Below are 17,159 nucleotides of genomic sequence, written 5' to 3'. Positions count from 1 at the left end.
ACCCTCCCCTTGGGCTAGCGCTGTGCCAGTCCTGCCTGCTGCTGAGGAAAGGCTCTTGCTGGTCTGGGGTGATGGGAGAAGAAGAAAAAGCAGTGGCGAGGTCACCGAGGGTTATTTCAGCTCTTACGTAGTATTTCTTAGAAAATCCTGTTGTGGAGAAGCACCTAAACCCCCCCAAACAAAACAAAAAACCCTTCCTTTTAAAGAAATCCTCAGCTCTGAGCCGAGGGTTGCCGGCAGGTCTTGCTGCTCTCCCACGATCCGTAAGTACGGCTCGGCCCGCCGGTGTTTTCTGCTGAGCTATTGCCTGCTGTTAGCACGTTGCCCGCAGGGAGCCGGGCAGCGTCTGCGTGGGGCCCGCGTGCAGTGAGCATGTGGCACTGGCCCTGGCGGGTGCCGCGTCCCCCTGCCTGCGTCCCGGCGGGTGCCCGTGCCCCGGCGGGTCCCTGTGGCCAGGTCCCGGCTGGCCGCGCTTGCCCTGCAGGGCCCATCGCAGGGTTAACGCAGCCGCATCCCTGCCGCAGCCAGCACTGCAGGCGGACGAGCCCGCGAGAGCACGGGGGCAATGTGCCGCCACGGCCTTGCACGTGGAAGCAGCCCTTGGAAAGCGGTGTAAAGCACACAAAAAGCTGCCCAAAGGCAAAAGGCTCCCTCCGAGCAGGGGAAACCCAGGGCAGCAAAGTGGCACCTGCAGTGCAGCCTCGGGCTGGGCGCAGCCTTGGGCTGGGCACAGCGGGGCAACCCGAAGCCGCTGCCTCTGGAGCAGGGCGGTGGGAAAAGCCCTCCCTGCTCCGGGCCCTGCCCTCCTCCAAGGTGGCTTAACTGCTTAAAGGAATCAGGCTGGGGACTGACAGCATTTATCTGGGATTTCGGGCTGTGCTGTTTGGAGAGCAGGAAGCAGGGCTGCAGTAGCCTTTACTGCTCCCAAGCTTCTCAGCACTGCTAATGCCTTTGCATTCCTGCCTAATTGCTTTTGGATGAGAAAAACACTAAAAGGGAAAAACCAATAACTCACCTGGTATCACCTGAGTGCAATGAGAACAAACAGCTCCCCACGAGTGCCGGAGACCTGGGCCGTTCATTTACCCCTGTTGACATTGCGAGTGCCGCTTCTGCCACCCGCCAGCACTGCGCGAGCCGGGCAGATGGTTCTGGGGGCGCCTGAAAGCTCCGCTGTGGCAGACGGACAGAGCTGGTCACCCAGGGTGGCTAAGGGCTACCTGGGCATCCAGCAGAGAAATCAGCTCTGTAAGCCCCTTCTCGGGCTGCTGGGAACGTGCTGCATCAGTCTCGAGGGCGCGAACACGCTGCCCGTGCAGAGCCTCTTGCACACTTGCCCCCAAAGCACACGTCACAGGGACCGCGCTCAGCAACACCGAGTTTAACTGCTCCAGCTAGCAGTCGGGTGAGGGATGTGGGGCTATTTTAGAGCCGCTTGCTTCCTGCTACCCAGAAGTTGCTCCCAGGTGCCCTGGGCTCCTGCTTGCCCTATGCTCCGACCCTACGTGCTTCTCTCTGATTGAATTAAAGCAGCTAATCTCGTTATCTGGGTGATGGCTATGGGATCCACCACAGGGTATGTATGCACACCAGGCTTTATTGTAAATAAGAGCAGCTCCAGCTCTGGGCTGAGACCTAATCCTCTCGCCTGAGCCAAGATCTTCCTTTGATGAAGCAAATTCATTCATAATTTAGAACTTCTTCTTGGAAATGTTTCATATACAATTGAAACTACCTGAAAATGCCCCCAGCAGCCAGCATCAGGAGAAAAAAAAAAGGGATAGCATAGACTATTTTTAATATAAATCATTTCTGTTGTGGTTTAGAGCAGACTTAGGGGAGAGTCAAATAAAACTGGGACTCAGTTTGTAGCAGTCCTGCAGAGAAGCACTGAAAAGCGATCAGTAACTCTTTCCTGCATGAGCCGTGGGTGGACCCCAGAGCTCACAGTTTCAGAAAGAAAAGGGAATTACCTGAATGCAAATCAGCTTTTTTTGCCTTGTTAAGCTGCTTTCTCTGCTTTAGTGCCAGAGGTGTTTATTCCCGCTGAGCATGATCGCATGCTCCGCTGGGAGTGGGACTGCACCCCAGGCCCGGAGCCACTCGCAGGGCTGCTGCATGTGTCACCCGGGCTCTCCAGCCTGGCGTGGCCGGACAAGGGTCCCCACTGTGCTACAGGGAGTCCAGTAATTCCAGATGGGACAGAAAATCCTCAAGTGGGGAGGAAATTTGGGAGCGCAGAAAAAGGCTCTGGTGGGTGTCCCGGAGCATGGAGTTGAGGAGCCGGGGCAGCCTAACGCAGCCCCTGGAGCAGTGCTTTTGGATGAAGCCCTAGAAGGGACCGGGGTGCGAGCCACAACTTCCCTTTGTGTAGTGCCACTGCAACACGTCTTCGGGGAGAGCCGAGCCCCGAAGAGCCGCTGCTGGGGGCCGGGGGCTCCCGGGGGCTGGGGCAGCCTGAGCATCTCCAGGGTTCCCGTCCTCAGGCACATCTCAAGCCCTTCTCAGACCCTTTTCCCAGGGATTGCTGGGTGTTGCTGAGCTCTGCTGCTGCCGTGGCAGGAAAAGCTGCAGAGATGCAGCTCAGTACCGAATAAGCCTTCTGGGACCAGGAGGATGGCAGCACCCAAACACCCTCCTTGCCCAGCTGCAGCCCCTCCTGGCCCTTACGACCGGCAGCTTTACTTACAAATTGCAAATATGGCAAGAGCTTCAGTGCAAGGAAAGACAGGCCTGGTGGGGCTGAGACAAGCCCAGTGGCTGATCTGTTGCCCCTCAGGCTCAGGGCCGCCGGCTCCCCTTTGGTTTTCACCCCACTCCTCCTCAGCAGTGGCGGCGGCAGGATGTGAGACTGTGGATGCTGTCATGATTTGCATGGAGTGACATCACTTTCTGCATATCCAGATGAATTTGGCCCTGTGGGGTGAAGATGGTGGTTCATACAAGAGTGGTGGTGGGGTTTGACAGTCCACTCCAGCTCACTGGAGGTTAACCCTGCAGGAGTGGGAAGCAGAGGGCTTCCATCAGCCTGTCGTTGCTGGAAGAGCTTCCCACCCACTCAGCAGCAAACCTTTCCACCACCTGCACATGCGCTCCTTCCCTGCAAGCTTTCAGCGCCCTGTCACAACGCATGTGGAGAGCAGAGAGAGAAGAGAGGCAGCATGTCCCACAAAGTGCTATGAGAAGGCTTTCCTGAGTAAATCTTCTCCCTCTCCTCCCTGCTCAAAAAAAGTTTGAAGGCTCCTGAGCATCCTTTCTCTGCAAGGATGACTTTCAGGCTTGTATCAGGGCTGGCCATCCAGGCTGATGTTCGCAGCAGTCATTGCTGTGGTCTTACAGTCTCTTCTCCCAGCATCTGCAGGACACACAGATCCTCAGGTGGTGGCAGCTCGGGTGCATGTAACAGCTCCTCTAGCTTTTACAGAGGTCCTTCCTTTTGACCCCTGTAGGTTCAGAGCAGTGGAAAAGGGGTTCTGAGTCCTTAGCCCTCCCAGAAGTTTGGTTGTGCCAAATAATTACGACAGCCAGGTTGAAACCACAGCCTGGAGGTGGCTTCTCGCCATGCAGCAGGTCTGTACAAAGCAGCACTCTTGGAGCTGTTTCACTCGGGGTCTCCAAACCCACTCTGCAACTTGTCCCAGCTGCCCAGCAGGCCAGGCTGCAGATATCTGGTTTGAGCACCAGCAAGTGTTTCTCTTTAAAAGCGACATGGCAGGGGACTATGCTGCCCGTGGATGTTTAATCTTTAGTTGCTCTGTCTGGGTTCAGCCCATGCCATTTCCAGCACAGCTCGCCCCAGGGTGCAAAGCACAGATGCGCCACAGCCCTGGCATCAGGCTGCCTGTGACCTAGCGGTGGAGAAAGTGCAAATGCAGCTTACAGCTGGGAGGTTAAGTTCACTGAGATGCTATCCAAGGTCTAGAGGTGAAACTAGGTGGAGATCTGGGGCTGGGAAGCATTTCCTTAGTGCTGTTCCCAAGGGACCACCTCCATCTCCATGCAGTGCAGCCAAGGAAGCCAGCTGCTAATGGATTTATGCTTGAAGGTCAAGTTTTCACGTGTCTTCCCTACTGTCTAACTAGGATTTTGTTCATCCATCCCTCCCCTCCGCCTCCCTGTTTTCCCAAATCAGTGGAAACTCAACATTGCTGCAGTCCACACTCCTCTGTCAAGTTTTATCATAACTGAGGCCTGGAGATGCGATAACGGCACAAGCTTCGCTACACAGGGGAGCTGGAAAAATCCCCTGTCCCCAGCCACTGGCGCTGCCTTTGGATCAGCAGAGACACAGCTGGAGCCGAAGCCACCTGGTGCCTGCAGGAGGGACCCTGTGCTCCCGAGGGGGCCTAAATCCAGAGGGGATTGCAGATGTTTGGGATCCGTTATAGACAGTGGGTTACAGTTTCTAAGTGTCTAGTATTGGAATTTATCTGTTGGTGATATTGAACCCAAATATGTCATTCACTGATTGACAGTTAATTATACAGTCTTAATTATTAATAAATTAATAAAGTATTAAATTAATAAATCAACAAACCGCTTTGATCCCAAGAGGGAGGAACTCATGTTAGAGCTGCTCGCAAACGCAGATAAGTGTGTTTACAGGGGAAAACGCAATCCCAGGGGAACAAGCTGACCTGCTCACTCAGGTCTGTGAGCGATGCTCTCTCCTGGGCAGAAGCCTGCATGAAAGATGCAACCAAAATAAAGCCCTGTAAGATGCCATATACTAAAAAACTCACTATGCCCTAAACCCTGGACAAGAAAGCAAGCTGAGACATGCCTAATTATTGGGCTGTACCACTCTTGGCCCTGGGGACAGACAAAAAGCTGGAGTTTCTGGGTGCAGCCATGCTGTACGGCACGGCAGGGAGCTGGCGTGCCACTGCTGGTGTGGGACCCTCTCCAGGCCGGGGCGCCCGTCCGACACCACTGCCCCAGCTGTGGCACGATGCCGCCTGCCTCTGAGACACCCTGAAGCCAGCACTGGTGTGAGAGCTCTGCCCAGGCCCACCTGCAGCCACCCCGTGTGCTGCTGCCAAGACACATAGGGTGGTGGGTCCTCATTAAGGACTGATGAAATCATTAGTGATACACCCAAGTGAATCACAGGAGTGGGATGGTGATTACCAGTGATGGGGTGCAGGTGAGGGCCAGTGGCAGGGAGGAGGGAGAGGAAAGACAGGGCTGAGAAAGAGGGAGGCTCTTGCTGCCAGCTTTGATGCTTTGACCGAATGCTGGAGACACTGGCACCCCTGAGGTGGGGCTGGGGCAGAGGTGGTGGCAGCGCCGGTGCTCAGCAGGACTTGGCCTGTGGTGGGACCCAGGGAGCAAAGAGCCGACCCGAGCCAGGGCTAGCAGGAGCCGGGTGCTCGGGGCAGCGTGTGCTGATGGGCATACACAGGCACGCTGGCATTTGCTGTTCTGCTTGGGCATCTGCTCCACACCAGCGTGGAGAAAGGTGATGGGGATGTCCGTAAGCCACTGTTTCCTTCATTTTAGCTTCTGAGGGTTATTTCAAGGTTGCCTTCTGGCAGGACCAGCCTTGGGCTGTTCTTTGGACTGTCTCCTTGCCCGGACGCCCCCGCAGGCATGCGGATGCAAGTGGAAAGGAGCTTGGCACGAAGGAGGGGAAGAGCAGTAACATGTTGCCCAATGAATAGGACTGACCAGATGCTATAAAAATAGCCGAGCTGACTGACTTGCTGCAGACGCTGGTCAGACAGGGACTCGCTGCCAGGAGACCCCGGCTGAACCGCAGGGAGGGGGCAGCGAGGCCCCGGCCCCGCGCGCCGGGCTGGCTGCCGCGGGGGCACGTGGCTCGGCCCCGCAGCGCTGCCTGTGCGCGCCCGAGCTGGCCCCTCCGAGCGGGCCCCAAATCTCGTGTTTCACGGACGGAAAAGCAACTGGAGAGCCTCCAAAGGCAGGGCTGGCGGCTGCCGCGCGGCAGAAACCGGTCTGGAAGCCCCATCTGGTGGCAGCGGGGAGAGGGAGAGCCGAGCGGAGGGAGGCTCAGCGAGAGGGGAGGCCCGGCGCCCCGTCCTCCCCTGGGGATGGGGCTGGTGCGGGGCAGCGCGGGGCGCTGCGGGAGGGGGCTGGCACAAATGCAGCCCGGGGCCTCTTCTGCAAACCTTCTTCTCGCAAACCCAGCTTGATGGGCAGAGCCACCCCGGGAGCCGGCGCGCTGAGGCACCCGTCGATGCCCGGCTGTACCCGCTAGCGCAGCAGGGAGCTCCACGCCTGCCTGCGCGTGTCCCATGCTGTGCCAGCTATTAGAGGAAAATCCAGCGTGCAACCTCTGCAGGACTTGACTTCTCCTAGATGTTAATGTGCAATTAAGGGAGAGGCTCATTTGGCTCGCCGAAGCTTGCAGGCTGAAGCAGGTAACTAATTGTGCACGTGAGCGAGGAATTAGGGGCTGAACGCTTGCACGGGCGCTTGCAGTGCGGTGTGCAGAAGCAAACTCTTATTCTGCAACAAGTGAAAGCCAGAGCCCCGGCCCTCAGGAGGCAGGGCAGCAGGAGCACTGCTCTCCCTGCAGCTCCCCGTGGTAGCAGCAGAGGTGCACAGCGCGTCCCCGTGCAGTGCCTGCGTATCCGCTTCCCACTGCTGCTTCCCACCTGCCTGCGCTGCCCCTCGTGATCTGTCTCCAGCTTCTTTGCAATAAAATAAGATGGATTAATCTCCAAGTGATCCGCCTAAGGCAACTGGCCCTTTTGTCCGTGATGGGTTAAGCGGCGACAGCATGGGGACAAGGGGATGGCGGCAGGCTGCGGGGAGCCAGCCAGGAGGCCATTCTCGCTGCTGCAGAAGCAGCTCCGGGGCCGCGCATCAGCGTGCCCATGGCACCTCAGCTAGTGCTGGCCACAGGTTTTGCTTTCGTGAGGCTTGGTTGAATAACATTTTTCAGACCTGGTCCTGGGGCGCAGGTTAAGCCAGGCAACAGCACAAGGGCTCTCTGTTAGGGCCAAGCCCAGCTGCGGTGATAATTCCCATAAGCGTGATAACAGAAAGCCTGTTATTTGTGTGACCGATGGCTCCGCTTGGCTCTGGCAGAATCAATTTGCAGTGCAATTGCCCCAGAGTTTCAGACCAAAATCAGAGTTTGGGCTCTTCCTTGAGCATGTCCCCATGGGAGACAAAGGGGGCCGCAGGGCAAAGGTGCTGCTCTTGAAACCTGCTGACTAGATTCAGCCTAAAGCCTATCCTACTGGGAGCACAACCAAGCCCTGAGTACATCTCTCTGTGTATCAGGCACTCGTTTAATGTGACACTAGGAGAAAAATGAAAGAAGGTTTTTCCCCCCTGTATTATTCAGCCGGCTGCCCTGAATGACAACGGGTCATTTCTGATGGGAGACACACAGTCAAACTTCTCCGCTTGCTCCCATTGTTCTCTTTTTGTAACCGATGGCATTTTTTCCATGTATTTCCTCCTATTTCCTGCTGCTAACTGAGGTTTCTCTATTTTCTGCTGTAGCCGGGGCACAAGACCATGCCCGGGCCTGGAGAATAACGCCAGCGTGATGAGGCGGCAGGGCCCAGCAGGGCCAGTTCTAGCCTTTCCAAGCAGACGTGCATGCCCCAGGCAAAGTCAGCCAGCACTGAGAGTTTAGGTGAAAGCAGAAAAGCACCTAAAATAAATGCACGGAAAGGGACTGCAGCCGTGGGCCAAAGCTGCAAGGTGCCGCCCTGGTAGGCTGCGGGGATGGGGCAGCTCCCGGAGCTGCGCTGGCTGCTCCCACGTGCAGGAGCTTGCGGAAGGCAAAGGAACCGCGTCGCGCGCGGCCCTCGCCGAGGTCGGGGCTGGCGTCCGAGGGAGCTTCCATGCACGTAGTTCAGTGCTGCGCAGAGGGAAGGGGTATTCCCGGGGTCCCCCCAGGCTGCAGGGCTCGCTCGTCTGACAGTTTATTTTGGCTGCTGCTTCTCCTGCAGCAAATGTCATGTTCCTGGTTTGTGTAATTCCCCAAAGGCATTTCCAGCACAATCCCTCTTGGATACGCTGGAAATAAGAAGCTAAAAATAAAGTTATGAAAACATTCTTATTTCTTCTGTTCCTGTCCCAGGAGAAAGCTCAGCATTTCAAAACTTATCGGGGTCACAGACTGGGATATAAGGTTGAAACATCTGCGAAGTAACAAATTTGATTCAGCTATTTTGGCTGTGATAAAGCCTGATAAAACCATTTGGGTTTTGGCTTTCTCTCTTTGACTTTCACATTAGGATTGCTATGGCTTTGAAAAGACAACATATCCCATCGTCAGCCGAAACAACGACCTGGAGAGCAGATGATGCTGCTAGTGGCAGTGCCAAGGTGGCACATCAATGTCCAACCCAGCCCTTTCACCCCCCCGATTCCTGTGGGCCCGGGGTGATTTTGAATAGGTGAGTTGGGTTGGAGTAGGAAGTAGCCAGCACTCGCAAAATTCGCAAGCATGAGGGGATATGGCTTTCTTCCCTCAAAGCTTCTGCTCCCAGAATCACGTGGTTAGCAGGAAATATGTACTTTATTTAAAAAAAACAAAAAACTGTTTTTCATGATTGTAGGAAAAAAAGCTTGAAAACATCACTCAGTTCAAATCCAAGGATTCAGGAAGCAGAAGACAGGCAAACCCTCCAAGATACACAATAAAAAATAATAACCTTATGTTTTTTAGATCAAACTAATTACTTTGGATAACTGCCAGACCCGATCCTCTTTTCCTTTGATCTGGAGGAATTTTTACGTGATATTGCTGTTTACCAGAGAAAATAAAAACCTATCTACAGTAAAGATAAATCTGAAAAACCAGAGCTCCTAAACTTTTAAAAACCAGCAGCTGCAACAAGAAAAGCTTTCACCAGAAGCACCAGCAAGATGGTCACTCAATAAAATCAAGAATAAATAAAAACAGTAAAAGAGTGGATTGTGCAAGTGTCTGTGCAGGAGCATCTTTCCGCATATCCAGTTTCCTGCGGTCTCCTGGTCCTGGTTACATGAGTCCCCGGGTATTTGCAGGTGTTTGACCTCTGCAGGGTCCCGCACTGCAGCCCGGGCAGGGGATGGTGCGAATGCTCCTGCTGCAAAGCTGCTTCCGCGGACGCTTGCGCCTGCGTAGCTGCCCGAGAGCCCACGCTCGGCTGCAGCAAGAAAAGCACTTCATTAACCTTGTTGCTCATGGTGTCCTCTGGTTTCTCTGGGTTAAAATGAAGCTTCAAACCTTAACTCTTCCCTGCTCTGGTGTGCTCATGCCAAATCCTGCAGAATTTTTAAACATTTGTGCAAGTGCTTAGCTGTTTAACCGCAATCTAGAGAAAGGAAAGGGGAAAAAAAACGAAATTTTCATCACTAGAAAGACAACACAAACAATCCTGGAAAGGTGATCTCTGCTGGGAGATGCCCTTTTACTTTTCCTGCAGAAAGTTTAGCTGGAACACACATGGCGTTTAGTCAATATTTTCACATTTATTCCACAAATTTAGGAACATAAAGAACAATGTACACTTCTGCTGTCAGGTTGTTCTTACAGAAGACTGGCAGCTGAAACTGCTTCCAGATCAGCTCAAGGTGAAACATGAAGATTTATAGTAGATTTTTTTTTTCTTCAATGAACAAGGGAAAAATGAGGGAGGAGTTGTCATCTTGCCACTTCATCTTGCTGAGACCAGAAACTGCCAGCGCTGGTCCGGAGGCAGCAAGGGAGTCGGCTGGGGTCTCCTGGGGCTGGGGCTCCCACGGGTGCCCCCGTCCCTGGCGCTCCGGGTGCATCCCATGACAGCTCCTACTGAGGAGAAGGCTGAGCCCGGCCAGCTGCTGGGTTTGCGGAAGGAGGGATTCCCGCTCCTTCGAGCCGCTCCGTTAGGAGCCGTGGCCTTTCTGCGGGTTGGTTACAATCACACGAATTTCAGGAGGAGGGATGTGGGGGCTTGAGGCTCTGGCCCATGGGAGATTGGCAGTGGCTATGGAGAGAAAAGTCCTCTCATCCCACCTGTGCTGAGTTTCTCATTCCCAGCTGTGGCCAATTTCCATGACTTAGCTGTTCTCTCCCTAAAACCAGCTCTGGAGGCATCAGTGCCCTCTGCTAGGCAGAGCTAAGAGGGCTCTACCAGTTGTTACTCCTTCTGGAGACTATTTTTAGCCACTACTTGGCTGTGCCAGTCTTGCAATGTTTTTTTGTTCTGTTTTTTCACATTGTGTGTGGGGGATTTGGGGATGGCTGGGGTCACTGTTTTTTCTGTAGCCCATGATCGCTAGAAATGTGGTGTTTGCTGTTTTAATGGCACCTGAAGTGCTTTTATGACACCAAAGCTGCTGGACCTTTTGAGGCTAAGGGAAGCTGCTGTGTTTCTTTGGCGCTGCTGTGACATACGTGTGCTGGAAACAGGAATGCAGGTAAGAAACTGTCTCCTGCTGTTGCAGGGTCTGGTAGGAGAAAACCGTGAAGAGCTGCGAGACCTCTGAGTTTTGGCCTGGGAGCACAGGGCGGTTAGAGCATTAACAGGACCTTGCTAATATAAACACATGCTATGTTATTGTGCTTCTACTTCTGACCCCTGTGCTACTAGCTTTCTCTCTTGCTTGTCAGAGTTGTGCCTGGACTGATCTGCTACTCATCACTTTCGGCATTTGCTTCCCTTCTTGCCCAGCGCAGAAGCACATTTGGAAAAGTTAAAATGGGTTGCCTGGGGTTTTGTTTTTAAATGAGCAGCATAGCAGGATAGTAGTGACAAGGAGAGAGGCATGGCTTCCCTTTGCTCCAGGCCAGGGTTGTGAGAATCAAAGAAAGAGAAAAGAGCTGCAAGGTCTGGCCTGCTGTCCTGTTGTGGAGCTGCTCCAGCTGAGGGGGCTGAAGGCAGGAGCTACAGGTTGGACTCCCACATGACAGGGAATCTGCTGGAGCGAGCCCAGGGAAGAGGCAGCAGTGTCTTGCCATGCTGCTGAGCGTACAGGCTAGCACAGGGTTGCTCTAGGTGTGTCTGGAACAGGGCCATCAGGTCTGCGCTGTTTTTTCTGGGAGGTGCCGGGATGTCCATGCTGAGAAGAAGGCTACTGCTCAGCTGCAGTGTCTCAGCTTTGGCCCAAGAAAGAGCAACGGAGGCATCTGGCCAAGCCTATAAGCTTAGAAATGAGCTCGGTTCCCTGTGCTCCGACCCTTTGTTTGGCTAAACCATTTGGTTTATGGAGCGAAGAGAGGGGAGCTGTGTCCTCCACAGCAGTGTGGTCTTTACAGAGATTTGTGAGCGGTCCAGCTGTCTGTCTGCACAGAGGCAAGTTGGTATGTAACCTGGAACAATCTGGGAAGGCATTTGAGCGCTTAAAAAGGGAGGTAGGTGTCTTGTAAATCACACAAGTGTCCATCTGTATCTTTAAATACCTCAGTGGTTGTTTTTTCCCCCTTGTGAGCAGTTCACAAGGAAAAAAGCATTTCTTTGAAAACCAAGCTCTCTTGAAGGCTCAGCTCAGGCATTCCTGCAGTGTTTCCAGATCCTGTGAAGCCCCGCAGAAGAGGTCGCTCCCCTTGGAAGTATCTTCTGCTTTGGTTCCAAGGAACACTTTATCAGACCAGGTGCAGTTTAGGATGTGGTGAATTTTTAAACTCGGTGCTGGAAGTCTTTCAAGTGCTGTCTTCTTGAGAAGTTGCAGCTCATGTTTTTCTTCAGTATATATGAATATTGCAAAGTCTGACAGTGGTTTATGTTGGCATGTTACTGTGGCCTTCGTGTATCTATCTTGTATAAGTTAGATATGAATCAGTTCTTTGGATTTTTTTTGTGTTCTTATTTGGTAAACTTAATGTTTTGGGAAATTCACATCAGTGTTCTAGCATGGTCTGCAGGCATAAATCTATTTTCAATGAGTCTTTGATGCCAATGTTTTTCAAACCAGATATTGAATGAGAGACTTAAAACCTTAAAATAAATTGGAGTCAATTTATGATGATAAAATTTTGCTAGGTGTATTGGAGAAAAGGCAATCTGCTGAAAAGTTTCTTTCAGAAGATTAAAGTCAAGTTTAAAAACTGGAATTTTGTTCAGTGAGTTCCAAAAGTTCTACTTTAGCAGCATAGGATGACTGCTTATCAAGAACCTTCTTTACTAACTTCCTGTTGCTTTCAGAAGTATGAAAACTGGTATCTTCAAACAGTCAAAAGGAGCTAAATGTCACTGTTAGTTTCTTTCAGCCCCATCTAGATCAATGGACCTTCCTTCTTTGGCAATGAATGTTAGGTCAGGCCCTTTCTCTAAAACTCAATCCATTTGTCTTTACAAGAGATTTTCAATGCAGAGTGAGTGAATATCTCTCTTGAAGGCTCTAAAACTGCAGCACTCCAAGCATGATATTCTGTTTAGCAACTTTCCACATATTGCTGAAGGTAACACTTGACTTTTGCTACTCAGAAGGGCTGTGACACTTGCAGAACGCAGGTGGGAACATCTTCAGTCTACTGAGTCCATAAATTAATGGCTTGACCCTGTGGGGGATGGGTAACTGAATGTCACCTAACCTCCCCTTTCCCCTGACAGCTGGTAGCTAAATTTACTGAGGTTTTTTTGTGGCCTTAAGGCTTGGACGCACAACTGCTGATTGGAAAAAGCAGCATCCAGACCTCTGCTCTGGAGCTTCTGTTGGTGTCCTTGCCTGGGATGTGCATGTCACTGGCTTGGCTACTGAGCCCTGCAAGCCACCTCTTGCTCTATTAAAATGTCTCCTAGTAATGAAGATCTACTCACACACAGGTATTGTATTTCACTATATTTTCATTCCCAAATAACACTGGCTAGGATGGGAATGCAGGGAAACGCACAGCAAAGAGTTCTTATTACCCTCCTTGCTCTTCTTATTCTTGCTTGAGTAGTTACCCCACAAGAGTTTTGATATGCTAATTAGCTGATGGTGTATGGTGTCTTCCTCCATCTACTCTAAGAAAGAGGAGAGGAAGACAACATAGCTGTCTGTCCCAGTTTTCTGCCTAAGGCAGTCAGGGCTGTGCATGTATGGAGTAGGAAGAGATTTATTTCTTTGGATAGGATTTAACAAGATAGTGATGTTATCAGTTGTACTTTTTGATTGCTAAAGCAGCCTACAGCTAAAACCATGATGATCATATTGACATGTCAAGACATTTAATATTTGCAGCATGAAGGAAGGTGAGCTTCTAATAGGCCTCTGGCCAGAGCAAAACCTACAAACAAGTCCTCTAATACTTTTCAGGATAAAAATAGCAGGAATATCTGACAGGAGGCTTCCCCCAGGGAACCCCTTGGCTGGGTATTAGCTGATGTCCATACCCTTTCCTGTTGGCAGGCCTCTGCTGGATGAGGCACTCTGAGCGGTGGGAGCAGGACCAGCATTGTCCTGTTCCCTACACCCGTATGGGAGCAGACAGGGGTTGTGAGAGTCTGGCACCATGAAGCAAAGGAGACAGGACTGAAATGCAAAGGGGGAATTTGGAGAGCTGAAGAAGAGCAAGCACCATGCCTGGATCGCTCCCTGCTGTCAGGAGCCCGCAGGGGCAGCAGCTGAGGGTCTTGTGGGCCCATGGAGCAACAGGCTGCAGCAGTGGTTTCTGAAACTTGCAGTGCTTGTGCTATGTGACAATCGGAGCCAAACTAGGGTTCACTGTTTAAATCACTGCTGCTTTGAGGGGACTGATAAAACTCGAGGGCAGATTTGTACACTTTGTGGTTTGAGTTCAAGTAGTTAAATCTTGTGCTCTATGGTGCCAGGTTGTGTTTTTTTCCCCTCACTTGCTAGCTGTCAGATTTTGTGATTATTATCCATATGATGTGCGCATATGAAACAAACATCAATAAACAACAGAAGCAATAACTTTTGTGTCTCTGCAGTGACTCTTCTACAAGCACGGAGCACAGTTCCTCAGAAACACCAATGAGTGTTTGCAGGAAGCTGCACAAGCTTGAAGCGGCAGCTCAGAGTTTCCAGTGTCACTTTTTCCATTCAAAATGATCTAACCCATTTCTTATCAGAGAAGCCCTTCTAAATCATGTATGCAGAAGAGCGGCAGTGAAGAAGCTTGATTTCCCCCCCCCCCTTTAACTTTTAATTGCTTATTTAGGGGAGCTGTCAGTGTCGTTCTGGTCGAGTCTGCATTTTCCTCATAAAAAAATCTCACCCTGGCTAAATGTCTGTTTACTCGAACTCAGATTCTTATTCAGGCCAACCATTTTAGGCATGAAATACAATCTTTGTGAAATGTTCCTATTCACAGTGTGGCTGCCTTCATCGCTTTTAAAGGGATTTTTGTAGTATATTTGAAGATGACTGTCATCAAACCATTGGCAGCTTCTGTTCCCTTTTGGATATTTGTATGCTGAATCTCTGCACACCAGATTGAACATGAATTGGATAAAACTGAGTGACGCTTGGGTGACTGAAACTCACTGATGTTATGAACCTGGTTTCTGGCTGAAGTCTCTCTTTAAGGCCCTGAGCCAAATCTCACAGAAGTAAGTGTGATGTACTGATTTGAGACAGCTCTGAAGATGTGCTGCAGAGAGAGAAAGAGCTCCAGCTCTGCCAAGGTGTCCTCCTCAGGACTGGTGTCCCCTCTGCTGTGGAGGTGGCATTAACTGGCTGGCTCTGATCCTGAGCCAAAATTCAGAGCGCCTGGCACTGGCTGTGGTTTAATGTGGTCAAAAGCAATTGTGGAGCGGAGGGTCAGCAACATCCCGATGTGCTACCAAAGCTGCTGACCACCTCGCCTGTGGCCTGTCCAACTTGGTGCATGCATGGTGGGCAGGGCATACAGGAACCCTTCACCACTGGAGGAGCTCCTGCTAGCTTGTGCCTCTCTGGGCTGATGAGAGCAGCCACTGGAAACGGGAGCAGCTCATTCCAGTGTGGGGGCTTTTTAGTGTAAGCATGTTACCTCTTCAACAAAACATAAATGCAAATCAAATAGGAGAAACAGTGATATTTTATGACCCCTTTGTTCCACTGTTTGGATGTGTAGGCTTAGTATCGGCTATGGTAACTCCTTTTAGTTTTGCTTTGATTCTATTTTCTTTTAGCTGTTAACAAAACAGGAATGGGGACTTTTGTTAAAGCTTAGTCTCCTGGATGTAGGACAAACTGGCATCCTGTTTTTGTTCTAAGTTTTGGATAGCTTTTCTTTAAACTTTCTCTATGGCTTTCACTAGAGATTAAATGTGGCACAGGGGGCTTTAGTACAGTCTAATAGCATAGGAAATTTGCTGCTGCTTTGTATAATCTCAGGTGTGACCAGTGAGGTTTTTGGAAATATCCATGTTTGTGACAAGGCGCTGGGTGTAACCGATAAGGTGGAGCCTGCGAGTGCCCCTGTGGCCAGCAGATCTGCCAGTGTCCTGCTCGCGTGTCCCGCATACCCATGCCCGTATTTCTCTAGTTCTTTCTGCAGTGCCTTGCCAGGGCATGTATTGCACAGGAGTTGCTACACAATTGTTGCTCTTACCACTGCGCTAGCTGTGAGCATGATTAATGCTGATATCGATGCTGGGTTGACCACATCAGGAAACAAGAAATTGAGGAGAAGGGCTGTAATGCTTGTCCTCTGTAACTCTCTTCCATAAATGTGTGTGTCTGTGTATATAATTTTTTTAACTTTCATGACATAGTTGATTATACTATGGCTTTGCCCAATTGTCTGCATGTTAAAAAAACACTAGTTTGAAATCCAAACATCTGTCTTCTGTCAGTTTTCAAGACTCAACATCAGAATGCACTTTGGTACCTGCAGTTGATTAGCTAGCTTACATCAGTAGCAGAGGAAAAGAAAACCCCAAATCAATACGTTTGTCACTAACATTTAGTGTATGTGACAGCTAGTTTGTTATTTAACCAGTGAGCAGTTCCACTGAATTAGATAAGGGAATGCCAACAAATTGCCAACCTTTCCTTTGAAACCCTGGGTGGCTCAGGCAGGACCTCAGATCCTGCAGTTTCTGGTTTCAAACGGGGGTTTGTGTTGGGGTAAGTGTAATCCAGCTGTTTGTTTTTGTCTGTGACGTGCATGGCACAACACGGTGTGCAGCAAACCACACTGCTCTGTGCAAATGCCCCCCATGGAGGCCTGTTAATTCATTATGTCTCCCAAGGCTTAATGCAGGTTTGGATTTCCCCAGGTGAAAAGGTGACCCTTTGCTTGCCAAAGGCTTTGTTCCTTGGCTTGGGCGTGCCAGAGAAGTTGGAAAAGATGCTGCTGATTTTCAGTCACAAGGCAATACATTCACAGCAAGTGCTGTTAGTGACTGCCAGCATGGCTGAGCATCGCCCTTGGTTGGTTGTGCCATAGCCTGGGAGTGGTACTCTTCAGCCAAAAATAATTTAGGAAGTTATTTGGGGAAACGAGCTCTATATAAGCAAGCCTGTGTTTTGGCCTTCCCTCTGTGTTGTGCCTCCTGTCTTTGCAACAAACTGGTTGAGAGTTTTTGGACTAAGCTGGACAAAAGCAGCCTGTGGGAATGAGGGATGGAGGTGACAAGTACAAAGGGAAAAGCAAGGGGAAGATATTTTTGTAGCATCTGCACTTCTTTGGAGGGTTATGTCAGTTGAAGGGACAGGCAAATGAGTACAAATTTTATAACAGTGACTAGATCAGGGAAATGGCTAGATCTTAGCCTGTTAGCCTTTAAAAGTAAGGGCCAGCCATAGTAGTAGTGCCTTTTACATTGAACATGATGTGAGAGCAAAGGAGGCGAAGGTATCTTGGGAAGGCAGACAGAGATGGGCTTTGCCCAGCATTGAAGCAGTGGTTTCTGTGCAGATCTGGACATATCAATATCTCAGTGGTGTAGTTAAACTGAAGCATGCTGGAGAAGAGCAGGAAGATTATACAGGGCTGACATTGACTGATGCAAGGATTGTCATCAAGTGTGTAACAGGAATAACTCAGCTGAGAGCAATCCACAAAAATTGAAAGGCTGGAGTTAGAGGTTGGATTATTTTTTCAGTCCTCCTTGGGCACTGATTCCTGCCAGTGAGGGAGGATCAGGTCTCCACACAGCCTGAGGAGCAATGGCCGGGCATACAGCTCAATGGCCCAGCGGAGCTCATTGCTGAGCCTCCTTCAGCAGGAGGCACCAGGTAGTGGCAGGTCGCAGTCACTGTCTCTCTCAGGCAGCCACCAGGTTTGAGCCTCATCCCAGCACCGTGATGGACTTTCTAACATCCTTCCACCC

Source organism: Apteryx mantelli, chromosome 18, assembly GCF_036417845.1.
Source record: "Apteryx mantelli isolate bAptMan1 chromosome 18, bAptMan1.hap1, whole genome shotgun sequence".
In the NCBI taxonomy this organism is placed as follows: domain Eukaryota; kingdom Metazoa; phylum Chordata; class Aves; order Apterygiformes; family Apterygidae; genus Apteryx; species Apteryx mantelli.
The sequence above is the reverse complement of the archived record's forward strand: the minus strand, read 5'-3'. Positions refer to the sequence as shown.